Below are 15,793 nucleotides of genomic sequence, written 5' to 3' on the forward strand. Positions count from 1 at the left end.
GGTTACAAACTGTGCTGGTGAAGGTGAACTGTTTACTCCTTTCCATGAAGAGCTTAGTCTGTGTTGCAGCAGACAAGTTTCCAGGGATGGACTTTTGAGGGCCATCTTCGGTGCACTTTCAGCATCTTTTAGGTAACACGGCTTCGGTTTCCAGTTTAAAATGCAACTCTGGTGGGACTCAAACCCACAACCTTTGAATGCCTACATTTCACTAGAAGTCCAATGCACTATCCATTGCGCCACAGAGCCAAGCTTGCACTGACTGTTTTTGCCAGGCACCTTCAAATGAAAAATATCTGCTTTTACCCATTTGTTCGTGGCATTTCAGGATGTATGCAGGCTACCTTTTTGTTATATAAGAAGAAAGAGTACAGCATCTGGCTATCTCCCAAATGTTACTCTGGATTATTTCAGCAGTCCCATCTCACTCTCATCAAACACCTGTTTCATTACATAACAAGCTATCATCACAACCCGTCTTCTAGATTTCTAAGAAAAATCAAAAACTTTCTGAATCTACTACCTGTAACCTGCTAAACTTTCAATACTCAGCAGCAGAGATGGTTGTACTTACCAACATCTGACCTCTCAAATCCACTTCTTTTGTTTCATTTAATGAAATTGGTGCCACTCATTAAAAAAAAACCATCATGAATGCTTCAGGAACTGAGACGTAGTGTTGGGCGAACAGTGTTCGCCAGTGTTCGGGTTCTGCAGAACATCACCCTGTTCGGGTGATGTTCGAGTTCGGCCGAACACCTGACGGTGCTCGGCCAAACCGTTCGGCCACATGGCCGAACTAAGAGCGCATGGCCGAACGTTCCCCGAACGTTCGGCTAGCGCTGTGATTGGCCGAACGGGTCACGTGGTTCGGGCCCGAACGCGCTCTGATTGGCCGAATGGTCACGTGGTTCGGGTAAATAAATACCCGAACCACGTCATATCTCCGCCATTTGTCTGTGGGTTTAGCTTTGGGTAGGCAGGCAGGGTAGTTCGCTCTCCAGCCACGCTAGCCAAGGTCCCCCCCAGTCATTGTGTGTCGCTGCTGGGAACAGTAGTACACCGCTCGCTCAGCCACACTATATATAGCATTGTTTACTGCCACTGTGTACCTCGCTCAGCCACGCTATATATATAGCATTGTGTTTTCTGACACTCTGTGTACACGGCTTAGCCTGACTAATATAGCATTGTGTGTACTGCCACTGTGCACCTCGCTCAGCCACGCTATATATAGCATTGTGTGTACTGCCACTGTGCACCTCGCTCAGCCACGCTATATATAGCATTGTGTGTACTGCCACTGTGCACCTCGCTTAGCCACGCTATATATATAGCATTGTGTTTTCTGACACTCTGTGTACACGGCTTAGCCTGACTAATATAGCATTGTGTGTACTGCCACTGTGCACCTCGCTCAGCCACGCTATATATAGCATTGTGTGTACTGCCACTGTGCACCTCGCTCAGCCACGCTATATATAGCATTGTGTGTACTGCCACTGTGCACCTCGCTCAGCCACGCTATATATAGCATTGTGTGTACTGCCACTGTGCACCTCGCTCAGCCACGCTATATATATAGCATTGTGTTTTCTGACACTCTGTGTACACGGCTTAGCCTGACTAATATAGCATTGTGTGTACTGCCACTGTGCACCTCGCTCAGCCACGCTATATATAGCATTGTGTTTACTGCCACTCTGTGTACACCGCTCAGCCAGACTATATACCGTTGTTTACTGACACTCTGTGTACACCGCTCAGCCAGACTATATACCATTGTTTACTGACACTCTGTGTACACCGCTCAGCCAGACTATATACCATTGTTTACTGACACTCTGTGTACACCGCTCAGCCAGACTATATACCATTGTTTACTGACACTCTGTGTACACCGCTCAGCCAGACTATATACCATTGTTTACTGACACTCTGTGTACACCACTCAGCCAGACTATATACCATTGTTTACTGACACTCTGTGTACACCGCTCAGCCAGACTATATACCATTGTTTACTGACACTCTGTGTACACCGCTCAGCCAGACTATATACCATTGTTTACTGACACTCTGTGTACACCGCTCAGCCAGACTATATAGCATTGTTTACTGACACTCTGTGTACACCTCTCAGCCAGACTATATTGCATTGTTTACTGACACTCTGTGTACACCGCTCAGCCAGACTATATACCATTGTTTACTGACACTCTGTGTACACCGCTCAGCCAGACTATATACCATTGTTTACTGACACTCTGTGTACACCGCTCAGCCAGACTATATACCATTGTTTACTGACACTCTGTGTACACCGCTCAGCCAGACTATATACCATTGTTTACTGACACTCTGTGTACACCGCTCAGCCAGACTATATACCATTGTTTACTGACACTCTGTGTACACTGCTCAGCCAGACTATATACCATTGTTTACTGCCACTCTGATTCTGCTGGGAACAGTAGTACACCGCTCGCTCAGCCAGACTATATGGCATTGTGTTTACTGCCACTCTGTGTACACCGCTCAGCCACACTATATAGCATTGCGTACTCTGCCAGTCAGTGTGTATATTGCTGGGATCAGTAATACTCCACTCACCGTCAACCACTATATGAGCTCAACATGAGTTCCCCAGAGACCTCCGCTGTGAGCAGCACTCCCAACAACAGCAACAGCCAACGCCCCACGCAAGCTATAACATCCACCCCAGCAGCCAGTGGTCAGCAGCAGCCCTCCCCGGAGGAGAACGTTGTGTCCATCGGTCCGGCGCCAGAGCGATTAATGAGAGCTGCCATTGAGGAGATGATGGGGCCTGATGTGGAGGAGGAGGTCTGGCTCAGGCCAGCATCCCAAGTTAATGTTGAGGACGATGAGGGGTCTGTGTCTGGGGATGTTGGGGTGGCAGAGGTGGTGGGTGGGTCAGACTCAGGAGAAGAGTTGTATGATGAGGATGATGATCGGGACCATCTGTATGTGCCTCAGAGTCTGACCCCGGAAAACATGTTGTATCGTGTGTTTAGGTACTAAAATCTGCGTTCCCTCCCAGTAGTGTTGGGCGAACAGTGTTTGCCACTGTTCGGGTTCTGCAGAACATCACCCTGTTCGGGGTGACTATATAGCAGACTATATAGCATTGTGTTTAATGCCACTCTGTGTACACGGCTCAGCCACACTATATAGCATTGTGTTTACTTCCACTCTGTGTCTGCTGGGAACAGTAGTACACCGCTCACCCGCCACTGTATAGCATTGTGCTCTGTGTCGCTGCTGACAAAAGTGGTACACCGCTCACCCACCACTGTATAGCATTTCTGTACTGCCACTGTACTGCTGCCAGTCAGCGTGTACTTTAAGGATAAGTGAAATGAGGAAGAAATCCGGTGAAAGAGGGAGGGGCAAGGGAAGAGGTGTTTCCCCTGACGGTTCACGTACAGGCCACAGGGGAGCACCCAAGAAAACCCACTCAATACCGCCCATGTTGTCCAGGACAACAACCCTCACAGATCCAAAAGAACAGGACCAGATAATTACTTGGATGACCTCTCAAGCGTCCAGCAGTGGGTTAAGCAGCACCAGCACATCACGCACGAGGTCCGAGTCCTCAGCCAGTTACAAGGAGCCAGTGGGCACAAAGCTGACACAACCGGCAGCGACACCACGCACACAACTGCCAGATAACCAGACGACGTTGGAGTGAGCTGCGCAGAGGTTGTTCTGGGGAGTTCTACTCCACGGCGGCGGCCCCCACAATGACATATGACGAGTTTGAGGAGATGGAAGAGGAGGGTATGGACAATGTGGACATAGACCCAGATTTTGTTTGTGAACGAGAACATCGCCGTCGTAGCAGCAGCACAGATGAGTCTGTTGAGGAACCCACTGCTGCACGAGTTCGCCTTGTGCCACAAGGTAGGCGGCGCGCAATTTCAGGCACCGCAAGCATGGTTCAAGTGAGAGGCAAAAGAGGCGCAAACAGAAATCGCCAGCAAGGCAGGTGCTCCAAAGTCTGGGCTTTCTTTGAAGACTGCACTGAGGATGTTACCATGGCGATTTGCAAGGTGTGCAAGACCCGCCTGAGCAGGGGGAAAAGTATTAACAACCTCTCCACAACCAGCATGAGCCGCCACATTCTATCCAAACATCCCACACTGTGGGCAAACGCGGCAGGACAGGGTACCACCAGCAACACTGCCTCCCTTGGGTTCACCAGACTCACCACCAGACCCGCCTCAGCAGCAGCAGTAGTCCAGCCATTGCGTGGTTCACAACATTCACAAACATCAGACGATGCTGACACTGTCACTTTCCGGACTAGTGCTCTTGAGGTCTCCCAGTGTTCATCAAACACAACAACCAACAGCCCTTCGGTGTGCAGCCCTACGGTTGAGTTGTCTGTCTCTGAGATGTTTGAGCGCAAGAGGAAATTGCCAGCAAATGACCCCCGGGCCGTGGCAGTAACAGCCAGCCAGCATAGCCAAGGTTCTGGCCTGCGAAATGCTGCCATATCGAGTGGTGGAGACAAACAGCTTCAAGGGCATGATGTCAGTGGCCATCCCACGTTACGTGGTTCCCAGCCGCTACCACTTTGCGCGCTCTGCAGTGCCTGAGTTGCATGAGCACGTGGTCAGCTAAATAACCCGAAGCTTGAAGAATGCCGTTGCCTGCAAGGTTCACCTCACCACTGACACCTGGACGAGTGCGTTCGGCCAGGGTCGATACATCTCCCTTACCGCGCACTGGGTGAACCTTGTGGAGCCTGGCAGCGATTCCTCACCTGCTACGGCGCGGGTGTTGCCCACGCCGCAAACAGCTGCACCGCCGTCCCTCCCACTGGATAACAGCAGCACCTACCTCTCTGACTCCTTCTCCTCCAACGCATCTCAAAGCTGTACCTCATCCGGAAACGCTAACCCAGCACCAGCAGCAGTAGGATCGTGGAAGCAGTGCAGCACAGCTGTTGGCATGCGTCAGCAAGCGTTGCTGAAGCTGATCTGCCTTGGGGATAAGCAGAACACAGGGGAGGAAATTTGGAGGGGAATAAAGGAACAGACAGATTTGTGGCTGGCACCGCTGGACCTGAAACCGGGCATGAAGCTAGACACCTGGCACGAACTGGCAATGTACGCAATAGAGGTGCTGGCTTGCCCGGCAGCCAGCGTTATGTCGGAACGCTGTTTCAGTGCTGCCGGAGGCATCGTCACAGATCGGCGTATCCGCCTCTCCACAGAAAATGCAGACCGTCTGACTCAAATTAAAATGAATCAATCCTGGATTGGAAACGACTACGCAACACTCCAGGACCCCAACCAAGTAACATGACCAATGAACATCTGGGATGGTTTAGCGTTTCTGGTCCCTGTTTATTGAACCTCTCATCTGTATTACATTTATGACTGCATGGCGGTACAAAGCATGCTATCCGCACGCTTCTTGTCCTCATGCAAGGCCTGGGTTGTTGTGTCTCACAAAGCGTGGCCTTCTCCTCCTGCGCCTCCTCCTGTTCCATTACGTCTCCTGCTGCTGGGTTAGCGTTGCCGCGTAGTCCCTGTTTATTGAACCACTTATCTTTATTACATTTATGACTGCATGGCGGTACAAAGCATGCTATCCGCACGCTTCTTGCCCTCATGCAAGGCCTGGGTTGTTGTGTCTCACAAAGCGTGGCCTTCTCCTCCTGCGCCTCCTCCTGTTCCATCACGTCTGCTGCTGCTGGGTTAGCGTTGCCGCGTGGTCCCTGTTTATTGAACCACTTATCTTTATTACATTTATGACTGCATGGCGGTACAAAGCATGCTATCCGCACGCTTCTTGCCCTCATGCAAGGCCTGGGTTGTTGTGTCTCACAAAGCGTGGCCTTCTCCTCCTGCGCCTCCTCCTGTTCCATCACGTCTGCTGCTGCTGGGTTAGCGTTGCCGCGTGGTCCCTGTTTATTGAACCACTTATCTTTATTACATTTATGACTGCATGGCGGTACAAAGCATGCTATCCGCACGCTTCTTGCCCTCATGCAAGGCCTGGGTTGTTGTGTCTCACAAAGCGTGGCCTTCTCCTCCTGCGCCTCCTCCTGTTCCATCACGTCTGCTGCTGCTGGGTTAGCGTTGCCGCGTGGTCCCTGTTTATTGAACCACTTATCTTTATTACATTTATGACTGCATGGCGGTACAAAGCATGCTATCCGCACGCTTCTTGCCCTCATGCAAGGCCTGGGTTGTTGTGTCTCACAAAGCGTGGCCTTCTCCTCCTGCGCCTCCTCCTGTTCCATCACGTGTGCTGCTGCTGCTGCTGCTGGGTTAGCGTTGCCGGTCCTTGTTTATGGAACCTCTTATCTTTATTACATTTATGACTGCATGGCGGTACAAAGCATGCTATCCGCACGCTTCTTGCCCTCATGCAAGGCCTGGGTTGTTGTGTCTCACAAAGCGTGGCCTTCTCCTCCTGCGCCTCCTCCTGTTCCATCACGTGTGCTGCTGCTGGGTTAGCGTTACCGGTCCCTTTTCCTGGAACCTCTTATATGTATTACATTTATGACTGCATGCCGACAAAAAACATGTTACCTGTGCAAAGAAAACAGACATTTCCCACATTTAAAAGACAGTTTTCCCTTTGAAACTTTAAAATCGATTTTCTCAAAAACTATAAGCTCTTTTTGCTAATTTTTTTTTTCCTCTTGTACCCACTCCCAAGGTGCACATACCCTGTAAATTTGGGGTATGTAGCATGTAAGGAGGCTTTACAAACCACAAAAGTTCGGGTCCCCATTGACTTCCATTATGTTCGGAGTTCGGGTCGAACACCCGAACATCGCGGCCATGTTCGGCCTGTTCGGCCCGAACCCGAACATCTAGATGTTCGCCCAACACTACTGAGACGCTCCACATTTCAAAATGTGAATTTGTTTGCACGTCCAAGGTGATATCCTTTGTGCTGCACAACAATGCTCATGCAGCTTGCTTTGCATACTACATCTGGAGAAGATATACATTTTAGGAATGAAGCCCTTGATGGGATATTCTTCAATGATGTCCCTATGAAATCTCAAGGGCGGCTTGTTGTTTAAATTTAGGAACAAAGCTAGATTTATCATTAGCGAAAACCAAGTTTGTTGGTTATGGATGGCAACACTTGGCACGCTCTCATTCTCTTAGTTGATTAATTGTGGGTCATTAGTTGATGAGGTGGTTATAAACTGTGCTGGTGAAGGTGAACTGTTTACTCCATTCCATGAAGAGCTTAGTCTGTGTTGCAGCAGACAAGTTTCCAGGGATGGACTTTTGAGGGCCATCTTCGGTGCACTTTCAGCATCTTTTAGGTAACACGGCTTCGGTTTCCAGTTTAAAATGCGACTCTGGTGGGACTCGAACCCACAACCTTTGAATGCCTACATTTCACTAGAAGTCCAATGCGCTATCCATTGCGCCACAGAGCCGAGCTTGCACTGACTGTTTTTGCCAGGCACCTTCAAATGAAAAATATCTGCTTTTACCCATTTGTTCATGGCATTTCAGGATGTATGCAGGCTACCTTTTTGTTATATAAGAAGAAAGAGTACAGCATCTGGCTATCTCCCAAATGTTACTCTGGATTATTTCAGCAGTCCCATCTCACTCTCATCAAACACCTGTTTCATTACATAACAAGCTATCATCACAACCCGTCTTCTAGATTTCTAAGAAAAATCAAAAACTTTCTGAATCTACTACCTGTAACCTGCTAAACTTTCAATACTCAGCAGCAGAGATGGTTGTACTTACCAACATCTGACCTCTCAAATCCACTTCTTTTGTTTCATTTAATGAAATTGGTGCCACTCATTAAAAAAAACCCATCATGAATGCTTCAGGAACTGAGACGCTCCACATTTCAAAATGTGAATTTGTTTGCACGTCCAAGGTGATATTCTTTGTGCTGCACAACAATGCTCGTGCAGCTTGCTTTGCATACTACATCTGGAGAAGATATACATTTTAGGAATGAAGCCCTTGATGGGATATTCTTCAATGATGTCCCTATGAAATCTCAAGGGCGGCTTGTTGTTTAAATTTAGGAACAAAGCTAGATTTATCATTAGCGAAAACCAAGTTTGTTGGTTATGGATGGCAACACTTGGCACGCTCTCATTCTCTTAGTTGATTAATTGTGGGTCATTAGTTGATGAGGTGGTTACAAACTGTGCTGGTGAAGGTGAACTGTTTACTCCTTTCCATGAAGAGCTTAGTCTGTGTTGCAGCAGACAAGTTTCCAGGGATGGACTTTTGAGGGCCATCTTCGGTGCACTTTCAGCATCTTTTAGGTAACACGGCTTCGGTTTCCAGTTTAAAATGCAACTCTGGTGGGACTCGAACCCACAACCTTTGAATGCCTACATTTCACTAGAAGTCCAATGCGCTATCCATTGCGCCACAGAGCCGAGCTTGCACTGACTGTTTTTGCCAGGCACCTTCAAATGAAAAATATCTGCTTTTTCCCATTTGTTCGTGGCATTTCAGGATGTATGCAGGCTACCTTTTTGTTATATAAGAAGAAAGAGTACAGCATCTGGCTATCTCCCAAATGTTACTCTGGATTATTTCAGCAGTCCCATCTCACTTTCATCAAACACCTGTTTCATTACATAACAAGCTATCATCACAACCTGTCTTCTAGATTTCTAAGAAAAATCAAAAACTTTCTGAGTCTACTACCTGTAACCTGCTAAACTTTCAATACTCAGCAGCAGAGATGGTTGTACTTACCAACATCTGACCTCTCAAATCCACTTCTTTTGTTTCATTTAATGAAATTGGTGCCACTCATTAAAAAAAACCATCATGAATGCTTCAGGAACTGAGACGCTCCACATTTCAAAATGTGAATTTGTTTGCACGTCCAAGGTGATATCCTTTGTGCTCAGGGGCGTAACTAGAAATCACTGGGCCCCCCTGCGAATATTTGGATGGGGCCCCCCCCATAGGTGCCAAATAATCGTAATGGGGCAGCGTTTCACTGTAAATTAATTGTAAAGTGGGCAGCATTTTACCAGACAATCGTAATGTGGGCCAGAAAATCGTAATGTGGGCAGAGTTCACCAGAAAATCGTAATGTGGGCCTTTAGAAAATCATAATGTGGGCAGAGTTCACCAGAAAATCGTAATGTGGGCACCAGTCACCAGAAAATAGTAACGTGAGCAGCAGTCACCAGAAAATTGTAACGTGGGCAGCATTTACCAGACAATCGTAATGTGGGCAGCGTTCACCAGAATATCGTAATGTGGGACAGAAAATCGTAATGTGGGCAGAGTTCACCAGAAAATTGTAACATGGACAGCATTCACCAGACAATCGTAACTTGGGCAGTGTTCACCAGAAAATCGTAATGTGGGCCAGAAAATCGTAATGTGGGCAGCGTTCACCAGAAAATCGTAACGTGGACAGCATTCACCAGACAATCGTAACGTGGGCAGTGTTCACCAGAAAATCGTAATGTGGGCCAGAAAATCGCAATGTGGGCAGCAGTCACCAGAAAATCGCCATGTGGGCAGCAGTCACCAGAAAATTGCAATGTGGGCATCAGTCACCAGAAAATCCTAATGTGGACAGCAGTCACCAGAATATCGTAATGTGGGCAGCAGTCACCAGAAAATCCTAATGTGGGCAGCAGTCAGTCACCAGAATGTCGTAATGTGGGCAGCAGACACCAGAAAATCCTAATGTGGGCAGCAGTCACCAGAAAATCGCAATGTGGGCAGCAGTCACCAGAAAATCGCAATGTGGGCAGCAGTCACCAGAAAATCGCAATGTGGGCAGCAGTCACCAGAAAATCCTAATGTGGGCAGCATACACCAGAAAATCGTAATGTGGGCAGCAGACACCAGAAAATCGCAATGTGGGCAGCAGACACCTGAAAATCGCAATGTGGGCAGCAGACACCTGAAAATCGCAATGTGGGCAGCAGACACCTGAAAATCGTAATGTGGGCAGCAGACACCTGAAAATCGTAATGTGGGCAGCAGACACCTGAAAATCATAATGAGGGCAGCAGACACCTGAAAATCGTAATGAGGGCAGCAGACACCTGAAAATCGTAATGTGGGCAGCAGACACCTGAAAATCGTAATGTGGGCAGCAGACACCAGAAAATCGTAATGAGGGCAGCAGACACCAGAAAATCGTAATGTGGGCAGCAGACACCTGAAAATCACAATGTGGGCAGCAGACACCTGAAAATCGTAATGAGGGCAGCAGACACCTGAAAATCGTAATGAGGGCAGCAGACACCTGAAAATCGTAATGTGGGCAGCAGACACCTGAAAATCGTAATGAGGGCAGCAGACACCTGAAAATCGTAATGAGGGCAGCAGACACCTGAAAATCGTAATGTGGGCAGCAGACACCTGAAAATCGTAATGTGGGCAGCAGACACCAGAAAATCGTAATGAGGGCAGCAGACACCAGAAAATCGTAATATGCCCCCCCCCCCCCCTGGGGCCCGCTCGGAGTTTTGTGGGTGCTGGAGGGGTGGCAGCATGAGGGGAAAGCCTTGCCCACAGTCGGCGGGAAGAGGGGTAGTTCCCCCCTCTCCCTCACCTCGGGGCTCTCCCCTCTGTGCTCCCCTCCAGCTCGTAAGTGTCTGTGGGGCTGTGGTGGGCAGCGAGCGGCGGGCAGATACATACCTGCTTCCGTGCGTTCCATCGGAGACTTCTCCCTCTAGCGGCTGACGTCACTTCCGGAAGTGACGTCAGCCGCTAGAGGGAGAAGTCTCCGATGGAACGCACAGAAGCAGGTATGTATTTGCCCGCCGCTCGCTGCCCACCACAGCCCCACAGACACTTACGAGCTGGAGGGGAGCACAGAGGGGAGAGCCCCGAGGTGAGGGAGAGGGGGGAACTACCCCTCTTCCCGCCGACTGTGGGCAAGGCTTTCCCCTCATGCTGCCACCCCTCCAGCACCCACAAAACGGCCCCAAGCGGGCCCCAGGGGGGGGCCGGGCCCCCCCGCGGGCGCAGGGGCTGCAGGGCCTATTCCTACGCCCCTGTTTGTGCTGCACAACAATGCTCATGCAGCTTGCTTTGCATACTACATCTGGAGAAGATATACATTTTAGGAATGAAGCCCTTGATGGGATATTCTTCAACGATGTCCCTATGAAATCTCAAGGGCGGCTTGTTGTTTAAATTTAGGAACAAAGCTAGATTTATCATTAGCGAAAACCAAGTTTGTTGGTTATGGATGGCAACACTTGGCACGCTATCATTCTCTTAGTTGATTAATTGTGGGTCATTAGTTGATGAGGTGGTTACAAACTGTGCTGGTGAAGGTGAACTGTTTACTCCTTTCCATGAAGAGCTTAGTCTGTGTTGCAGCAGACAAGTTTCCAGGGATGGACTTTTGAGGGCCATCTTCGGTGCACTTTCAGCATCTTTTAGGTAACACGGCTTCGGTTTCCAGTTTAAAATGCGACTCTGGTGGGACTTGAACCCACAACCTTTGAATGCCTACATTTCACTAGAAGTCCAATGCGCTATCCATTGCGCCACAGAGCCGAGCTTGCACTAGTTGTTTTTGCCAGGCACCTTCAAATGAAAAATATCTGCTTTAACCCATTTGTTCGTGGCATTTCAGGATGTATGCAGGCTACCTTTTTGTTATATAAGAAGAAAGAGTACAGCATCTGGCTATCTCCCAAATGTTACTCTGGATTATTTCAGCAGTCCCATCTCACTCTCATCAAACACCTGTTTCATTACATAACAAGCTATCATCACAACCTGTCTTCTAGATTTCTAAGAAAAATCAAAAACTTTCTGAGTCTACTACCTGTAACCTGCTAAACTTTCAATACTCAGCAGCAGAGATGGTTGTACTTACCAACATCTGACCTCTCAAATCCACTTCTTTTGTTTCATTTAATGAAATTGGTGCCACTCATTAAAAAAAACCCATCATGAATGCTTCAGGAACTGAGACGCTCCACATTTCAAAATGTGAATTTGTTTGCACGTCCAAGGTGATATCCTTTGTGCTGCACAACAATGCTCGTGCAGCTTGCTTTGCATACTACATCTGGAGAAGATATACATTTTAGGAATGAAGCCCTTGATGGGATATTCTTCAATGATGTCCCTATGGAATCTCAAGGGCGGCTTGTTGTTTAAATTTAGGAACAAAGCTAGATTTATCATTAGCGAAAACCAAGTTTGTTGGTTATGGATGGCAACACTTGGCACGCTCTCATTCTCTTAGTTGATTAATTGTGGGTCATTAGTTGATGAGGTGGTTACAAACTGTGCTGGTGAAGGTGAACTGTTTACTCCTTTCCATGAAGAGCTTAGTCTGTGTTGCAGCAGACAAGTTTCCAGGGATGAACTTTTGAAGGCCATCTTCGGTGCACTTTCAGCATCTTTTAGGTAACTCGGCTTCGGTATCCAGTTTAAAATGCGACTCTGGTGGGACTTGAACCCACAACCTTTGAATGCCTACATTTCACTAGAAGTCCAATGCGCTATCCATTGCGCCACAGAGCCGAGCTTGCACTAGTTGTTTTTGCCAGGCACCTTCAAATGAAAAATATCTGCTTTAACCCATTTGTTCGTGGCATTTCAGGATGTATGCAGGCTACCTTTTTGTTATATAAGAAGAAAGAGTACAGCATCTGGCTATCTCCCAAATGTTACTCTGGATTATTTCAGCAGTCCCATCTCACTCTCATCAAACACCTGTTTCATTACATAACAAGCTATCATCACAACCCGTCTTCTAGATTTCTAAGAAAAATCTAAAACTTTCTGAGTCTACTACCTGTAACCTGCTAAACTTTCAATACTCAGCAGCAGAGATGGTTGTACTTACCAACATCTGACCTCTCAAATCCACTTCTTTTGTTTCATTTAATGAAATTGGTGCCACTCATTAAAAAATACCCATCATGAATGCTTCAGGAACTGAGACGCTCCACATTTCAAAATGTGAATTTGTTTGCACGTCCAAGGTGATATTCTTTGTGCTGCACAACAATGCTCGTGCAGCTTGCTTTGCATACTACATCTGGAAAAGATATACATTTTAGGAATGAAGCCCTTGATGGGATATTCTTCAATGATGTCCCTATGGAATCTCAAGGGCGGCTTGTTGTTTAAATTTAGGAACAAAGCTAGATTTATCATTAGCGAAAACCAAGTTTGTTGGTTATGGATGGCAACACTTGGCACGCTCTCATTCTCTTAGTTGATTAATTGTGGGTCATTAGTTGATGAGGTGGTTACAAACTGTGCTGGTGAAGGTGAACTGTTTACTCCTTTCCATGAAGTGCTTAGTCTGTGTTGCAGCAGACAAGTTTCCAGGGATGGACTTTTGAGGGCCATCTTCGGTGCACTTTCAGCATCTTTTAGGTAACACGGCTTTGGTTTCCAGTTTAAAATGCGACTCTGGTGGGACTCGAACCCACAACCTTTGAATGCCTACATTTCACTAGAAGTCCAATGCGCTATCCATTGCGCCACAGAGCCGAGCTTGCACTGACTGTTTTTGCCAGGCACCTTCAAATGAAAAATATCTGCTTTTTCCCATTTGTTCGTGGCATTTCAGGATGTATGCAGGCTACCTTTTTGTTATATAAGAAGAAAGAGTACAGCATCTGGCTATCTCCCAAATGTTACTCTGGATTATTTCAGCAGTCCCATCTCACTTTCATCAAACACCTGTTTCATTACATAACAAGCTATCATCACAACCTGTCTTCTAGATTTCTAAGAAAAATCAAAAACTTTCTGAGTCTACTACCTGTAACCTGCTAAACTTTCAATACTCAGCAGCAGAGATGGTTGTACTTACCAACATCTGACCTCTCAAATCCACTTCTTTTGTTTCATTTAATGAAATTGGTGCCACTCATTAAAAAAACCCCATCATGAATGCTTCAGGAACTGAGACGCTCCACATTTCAAAATGTGAATTTGTTTGCACGTCCAAGGTGATATCCTTTGTGCTGCACAACAATGCTCGTGCAGCTTGCTTTGCATACTACATCTGGAGAAGATATACATTTTAGGAATGAAGCCCTTGATGGGATATTCTTCAATGATGTCCCTATGGAATCTCAAGGCCGGCTTGTTGTTTAAATTTAGGAACAAAGCTAGATTTATCATTAGCGAAAACCAAGTTTGTTGGTTATGGAAGGCAAGACTTGGCACGCTTTCATTCTCTTAGTTGATTAACCTCCCTAGCGGTAAGCACGAGTGTAACTCGTCCAGTAAAAAAATGCTGAAAGTGGTAAGGACGAGCTACACTCGTCCTTGCAGCCAGGGAGATTTCTAACTTATCTCCTCCACCACACCACTTTTTTTTACTTACAAGGGATTCCCTAAGACTGCTGGATGCCTGCCAGCACACTGTGGGCAGCGATCTACGCTACCCAAAGTGTGAAAACAGACATTCAGCCATCCTGGGGAATCCCTTGTGTGATTGGGAGCCAGCAGAAAAGAGAAGCTGCAGATGCATACCCCCTCCCTTCTCCCCCGTCTATGTATCGAATCTCCCCTGCGCTCTCACCCCGTCTGTGGCATTCTCCTCCCTTCTTCCCCCTGTCTGCTGCCAGTGTGTTGCTTTTTTTGTGCAGCGATCCCTGGCACTTTGTCCCCCGCCCTCCCCCTCTTTCCTCTGTGTAGCGATCCCTGGTCCTGCACTGTAAATACTTATTTACTCTGGAGCATGTCTGTCCCACGATCACACCTCATCTCTGCAGCTGCAGGGCCAGTCTTCTCTGTTCGGGACACAGTGATTCGGCTTGATGATGTCACCAAGCCGAGTCACTGTGTCCCGAACAGAGAAGACTGGCCCTGCAGCTGCAGAGATGAGGTGTGATCGTGGGACAGACATGCTCCAGAGTAAATAAGTATTTACAGTGCAGGGCCAGGGATCGCTGCACAGAGGGAAGGGGAGGAGGGCGGGGGACAAAGTGCCAGGGATCGCTGCACAAAAGGGAACACGCTGGCTGCAGAAGGCAGATGGGAAAGAAGAAAGAAGAATGCCACAGACTGGGTGAGAGGGCAGTGGGGATTCAATGTGCCAGGGATCGCTACACAAAAGAGAACTGGCTGCAGACAAGGGGAAGAAGGGAGGAGAATGCCACACAGACAGGGTGAAAAGGCAGGGGGGATTCAATGCACAGACAAGGGAGAAGGGAGGAGGTATGCACACTGCGCCTAAACTAAACTGGGGACACATACCTGCCTAAACTATGCTGGGTGACACATGCCTACCTGCCAGGTACGGATCTAGACCAAGCTGCACCTAGGGCAAGAGACCCGCCCCCCCCCCTCCCCCAGATCCGTCCCTGCTACCTGTCTAAACTATTCTGGGGACACATACCTGTCTAATATTTACTGGGGACACATACCTGCCTGATCTATACTGTGGGGCTAATCATGTGCATCACGTACATGGGGGAGACATGGAGGGGGGGCGTCTTATACTCACCATTGGCATGCTGATCCCTTGTTGTGTACCTGTAATAGTAACCTGTTCCCCGGCGATCAGAGTTGATGTCGCCAGGGGCACGCGGCGTCATCAACACCTAGCGGCAAACTTTTTTTCTTCTTCTTATTGAATTCAATACAATAACCTGCGGGGGATTCTGAAGACGGATGGGCACCGTGAAGTGGGCGAAACAGGACAGGTAATGTATAAATGCACACAGAGGGGGTACATTTATACATGGGGGGGCTGCAGTGCACGCAGCCAATTCCTAAGAGATGTCAACCTGAAATGTATCACAAATTGCCCTGCAGTGTATGGGCAGCCGACA

The 15,793-nt window shown here is 47.8% G+C and overlaps 5 non-coding genes across 5 annotated transcripts; all 5 read right to left on the reverse strand.

The window, feature by feature from the left end:
• Positions 1–7,355: 7,355 nt before the first annotated feature.
• On the reverse strand, positions 7,356–7,441 carry TRNAR-UCU (transfer RNA arginine (anticodon UCU)). Its single transcript is given in 2 exon segments — positions 7,356–7,391; positions 7,405–7,441. It is a non-coding gene; the product is annotated as a tRNA-Arg (tRNA).
• Positions 7,442–8,336: 895 nt separating this feature from the next.
• Positions 8,337–8,422, reverse strand: TRNAR-UCU (transfer RNA arginine (anticodon UCU)). Its single transcript is given in 2 exon segments — positions 8,337–8,372; positions 8,386–8,422. It is a non-coding gene; the product is annotated as a tRNA-Arg (tRNA).
• Positions 8,423–11,448: 3,026 nt separating this feature from the next.
• TRNAR-UCU (transfer RNA arginine (anticodon UCU)) lies at positions 11,449–11,534 on the reverse strand. Its single transcript is given in 2 exon segments — positions 11,449–11,484; positions 11,498–11,534. It is a non-coding gene; the product is annotated as a tRNA-Arg (tRNA).
• An 895-nt stretch (positions 11,535–12,429) lies between these two features.
• TRNAR-UCU (transfer RNA arginine (anticodon UCU)) lies at positions 12,430–12,515 on the reverse strand. The gene is given in 2 exon segments: positions 12,430–12,465; positions 12,479–12,515. It is a non-coding gene; the product is annotated as a tRNA-Arg (tRNA).
• Positions 12,516–13,410: 895 nt separating this feature from the next.
• Positions 13,411–13,496, reverse strand: TRNAR-UCU (transfer RNA arginine (anticodon UCU)). Its single transcript is given in 2 exon segments — positions 13,411–13,446; positions 13,460–13,496. It is a non-coding gene; the product is annotated as a tRNA-Arg (tRNA).
• Positions 13,497–15,793: the final 2,297 nt, after the last annotated feature.

This window comes from Hyperolius riggenbachi, chromosome 8, assembly GCF_040937935.1.
Source record: "Hyperolius riggenbachi isolate aHypRig1 chromosome 8, aHypRig1.pri, whole genome shotgun sequence".
NCBI classification, from domain to species: domain Eukaryota; kingdom Metazoa; phylum Chordata; class Amphibia; order Anura; family Hyperoliidae; genus Hyperolius; species Hyperolius riggenbachi.